The following is a 5,000-nucleotide window of genomic DNA, read 5'->3' on the forward strand; positions in this document are numbered from 1 at the left end:
CGCCTTTCGACGCCACCCACAAAGCCTGCAGCCTCTGTCGACCATAGCACCCAATCTCCAGTGGCTCTGCCGCACGAAGCCGTGGACCGGCAATGACTCCACCCGCACCCGTTCGTGCACCACCCCAACCGCCAAACTCGCACCTCCAGCGGATGAACGGCGGAAGTTTCCCGCACTCGTAAAGTGCAATCCACCCCTATAACTTGCGTTTCATGAAGAGTTATTTCCAATATGCGACATTCCCGCTGTCCCTATACATGAGCCGCGACCTGTACCACTTACGAGCGAGAGACGCGATCGCGTTGCTCACTGTACGGCGTCCGATACCGAGCCATCAGCATGTCGGTCCCCATGCGCGTTGCACTCGCACTCGCAGTCGCAAAAACGTGGGGCAAATATATTACGCGGAAGAGCTATAACAGACCGAGCCCCACTGCATGGGGAGAGTCTTTGTCACTAATGTACACAGATGGAACATTTTGGACTGGAACCAGATTACCCGTACACACGGCGCTGATTAGTAATCAATGCAGAGCCATCAAACTACAGCAAATATACACAACTGTCCGTATACATGCTGAAAGAGTCTGCCCACAATGGGAACCACACGTCAGCCAGACACTCTGATCACGCACCACTCTCTGCTTCTAACGGGCGCACATACAATATGTAAGCACCAGCATGGAACAACATCCAGTGCATCTTCTCCGCCACATTACACAATCCACACTATCACAACCAGACCAGGAGGTCCATGCGGAAAATACAATATCCCAGCCTTTCGACATCCACCATTGCGCAGACCAGGCACCAACACCCACACATGTCCTATACAACGGTGCACCCAACATCACAATAGTACCTCCTGTCACAGCGCACAAACAATGACATGAGTCAAAGACACAGGTCTCACACAAGCATAGAATTGGAGCGCCGCCTCTAATAAGCCAAAGGTGCATCCTGACGTGACAAATCTGATCATGTCACAAGCATTCACTTACTATAATCACTATCAAGGAACCTGCCGCCCCCGCCCCCCCCCCCTACACCTTTCCTTACAACAACGTGTAACCTAACCTAACCTAACCTATGTTGTACCTTAACCTAACCTATGTTGTACCTTAACCTAACCTATGTTGTACCTTAACCTAACCTATGTTGTACCTTAACCTAACCTATGTTGTACCTTAACCTAACCTATGTTGTACCTTAACCTAACCTATGTTGTACCTTAACCTAACCTATGTTGTACCTTAACCTAACCTATGTTGTACCTTAACCTAACCTATGTTGTACCTTAACCTAACCTATGTTGTACCTTAACCTAACCCATGTTGTACCTTAACCTAACCCATGTTGTACCTTAACCTAACCCATGTTGTACCTTAACCTAACCCATGTTGTACCTTAACCTAACCCATGTTGTACCTTAACCTAACCCATGTTGTACCTTAACCTAACCCATGTTGTACCTTAACCTAACCCATGTTGTACCTTAACCTAACCCATGTTGTACCTTAACCTAACCCATGTTGTGCCTTAACCTAACCCATGTTGTGCCTTAACCTAACCCATGTTGTGCCTTAACCTAACCCATGTTGTGCCTTAACCTAACCCATGTTGTGCCCTAACCTAACCCATGTTGTGCCCTAACCTAACCCATGTTGTGCCCTAACCTAACCCATGTTGTGCCCTAACCTAACCCATGTTGTCCCCTAACCTAACCCATGTTGTCCCCTAACCTAACCCATGTTGTCCCCTAACCTAACCCATGTTGTGCCCTAACGTAACCCATGTTGTGCCTTAACGTAACCCATGTTGTGCCTTAACGTAACCCATGTTGTGCCTTAACGTAACCCACGTTGTCCGCTAACGTAACCCACGTTGTCCGCTAACGTAACCCACGTTGTCGCCTAAACCTGCTCTGTAATTGTTATACGACTCGTTCAATTAGTGTAGTGTTGCCCACCCGCAACCCTCGCAATATAGTTCGCTACTCGCACTGCCCGCTCCCCTGTGTATCGCTTCATGTTAAACACCTTGCAAGTCTTGCTGACTTTCCACATGCTCCTGCTGTACACTGTAATGTGGATGGCAGCAGGACGTACATGCCGCCCCCCCCCCCCCCCCCCCCGTCCCCACGTCCCCACGTCCCCACCTTGCCCCCTGCCTTCGCAAGCTGGTTGGTGACAAGTTTGCATGTTCAATGCCCTTCGCATGCGACGTACGCAGGCTACGTTGTGGTGCGGCCTGTGTCAACTGTCCGCTGATGTCGTACGCGTGAACCACAATCTGTACTGCACATTCGTCCTTATGTACTGAATGATACATCGTGGCACATGTGTGACCGTACAACGACTGCGCCCAAAAACGGCGGACCATACAGTGCAAATATTGTGCACGCAGCTACGTGTCGTCTCCCTATGAGAGCTGGATTGCAGTGTGGTACGCCATAGAGACGTGTGGGAGGAACGGACGCCGTGGATGGCGATCAGCATGAGCTGTGTGTTGATGTATTCGGACCTAGTCGTCTCTCCTCAAACACCGTGATAGCATGGTGCACCGCGTTCCATATCTGCGACATGCTACAGAGGCCGGTTGACAGTCGTTCGAGCAATGGACATCGCATACGTACGGGGGCCACCTTCCACGTATTGTCTAGGCGTGCACATTTTGTTGCGTGTATGTGGGCAGACGTAGTGTGGCGTGACACCTGACACAGGCATGCAATAATCGTTGAAGTTGCTAATGGCGATGGACGCCTACGTTTTCTGGTGAAGTTACGCAAATGAAGAAATGGTAACCCGTTGTGGTGCGGTTGTTCTCGCTAGGGGTGAATCGGTGATGGCGACGATAGGTTGAGGTACTAACCGGTTGTTCCAGCGATACCCACCATGCCGATGAAACTGAACGGCATCTGGGTGTGAAGCGATACGCGGTGGTGGCTGGGTGGGACCGTCCCCGGCCGGTGAGGGGGCGCCTCCCGGCGTGCTGGCCGCGCGGTGCGTGGGCGCACGCGCTACAGCCGGCTGGTGGGGGCGGCCAGTGGCAGGCGCGCCGGCCGACGGACGCGGCAGGCGTCGCAGCTGCGCGCCGGCGCACCCTGCGCGCGGCGCCGTGCGGCCAAAGTAGGTCCTCGCGGGCCCGGTGCGAAGCGCGGTGGACATCTTCAGTGTGCTGGTCCGATTGAGGACTGTGTGCGTTGAGGATGCGCCGCCGCCCGGCGCTCGGCGCCGCGACGCCGTCTGCTGCTCGGTCGCCCCAGCGGTTCTCGCTGGTGGTTTGTATCGCAGCTGTGCGGATGTGTTGGCGCGTGCGCTGTGCTGGGAGAGTTCGCTTCGGCACCCAAGTGGGGCTTTTGTCCTTCTGTGGCGCTGGCGTTGGAGCTGCCGGTCACCGTAGGTGGCGCGTGTTGTCTCCCGCCGGCAATGCCACGACAGCACGCTCCCGGGCCTCTGTCGGCAGCGGCAAGCTCAGTTGGGAGCACGGGTGGTCGCACCGAAAGCGTCTACTCGCCTAACTCCGGGCGATTGCGCCTCTCTCGAACCCGACCAAGTACTTGGGACGGCGCTGCGCGCCGCCGGGACCTGAGAGGGTTTCGAGGTGTATTGTGCAGGGGAGCTCAGCCTCCTCCTGTTTGCAGAATGATTGAGCGGACGCTTGCGTGTTCGCGCGGGCCCCCGGGACACACTCCCGGGCGGCCGGCTGCTCAGCTCTAGTTGGCGCAGCTCCCTGGTTGATCCTGCCAGTAGTCATATGCTTGTCTCAAAGATTAAGCCATGCATGTCTCAGTACAAGCCGCATTAAGGTGAAACCGCGAATGGCTCATTAAATCAGTTATGGTTCCTTAGATCGTACCCACGTTACTTGGATAACTGTGGTAATTCTAGAGCTAATACATGCAAACAGAGTCCCGACCAGAGATGGAAGGGACGCTTTTATTAGATCAAAACCAATCGGTCGGCTCGTCCGGTCCGTTTGCCTTGGTGACTCTGAATAACTTTGGGCTGATCGCACGGTCCTCGTACCGGCGACGCATCTTTCAAATGTCTGCCTTATCAACTGTCGATGGTAGGTTCTGCGCCTACCATGGTTGTAACGGGTAACGGGGAATCAGGGTTCGATTCCGGAGAGGGAGCCTGAGAAACGGCTACCACATCCAAGGAAGGCAGCAGGCGCGCAAATTACCCACTCCCGGCACGGGGAGGTAGTGACGAAAAATAACGATACGGGACTCATCCGAGGCCCCGTAATCGGAATGAGTACACTTTAAATCCTTTAACGAGTATCTATTGGAGGGCAAGTCTGGTGCCAGCAGCCGCGGTAATTCCAGCTCCAATAGCGTATATTAAAGTTGTTGCGGTTAAAAAGCTCGTAGTTGGATTTGTGTCCCACGCTGTTGGTTCACCGCCCGTCGGTGTTTAACTGGCATGTATCGTGGGACGTCCTGCCGGTGGGGCGAGCCGAAGGCGTGCGACCGCCTCGTGCGTGCTCGTGCGTCCCGAGGCGGACCCCGTTGAAATCCTACCAGGGTGCTCTTTATTGAGTGTCTCGGTGGGCCGGCACGTTTACTTTGAACAAATTAGAGTGCTTAAAGCAGGCAAGCCCGCCTGAATACTGTGTGCATGGAATAATGGAATAGGACGACCTCGGTTCTATTTTGTTGGTTTTCGGAACCCGAGGTAATGATTAATAGGGACAGGCGGGGGCATTCGTATTGCGACGTTAGAGGTGAAATTCTTGGATCGTCGCAAGACGAACAGAAGCGAAAGCATTTGCCAAGTATGTTTTCATTAATCAAGAACGAAAGTTAGAGGTTCGAAGGCGATCAGATACCGCCCTAGTTCTAACCATAAACGATGCCAGCCAGCGATCCGCCGCAGTTCCTCCGATGACTCGGCGGGCAGCCTCCGGGAAACCAAAGCTTTTGGGTTCCGGGGGAAGTATGGTTGCAAAGCTGAAACTTAAAGGAATTGACGGAAGGGCACCACCAGGAGTGG

At 53.8% G+C, this 5,000-nt stretch overlaps 1 non-coding gene across 1 annotated transcript in view; it reads left to right on the top strand.

The window, feature by feature from the left end:
* Positions 1-3,729: 3,729 nt before the first annotated feature.
* The window catches only part of LOC124745897, a 1,912-nt gene continuing 641 nt past the window's right edge, over positions 3,730-5,000 (top strand). The window contains exon 1 of the ribosomal RNA XR_007011207.1: positions 3,730-5,000. This exon is cut by the window's right edge and continues 641 nt beyond it. This is a non-coding gene — a ribosomal RNA (small subunit ribosomal RNA).

Source organism: Schistocerca piceifrons, unplaced genomic scaffold, assembly GCF_021461385.2.
Source record: "Schistocerca piceifrons isolate TAMUIC-IGC-003096 unplaced genomic scaffold, iqSchPice1.1 HiC_scaffold_339, whole genome shotgun sequence".
Lineage (NCBI taxonomy): Eukaryota > Metazoa > Arthropoda > Insecta > Orthoptera > Acrididae > Schistocerca > Schistocerca piceifrons.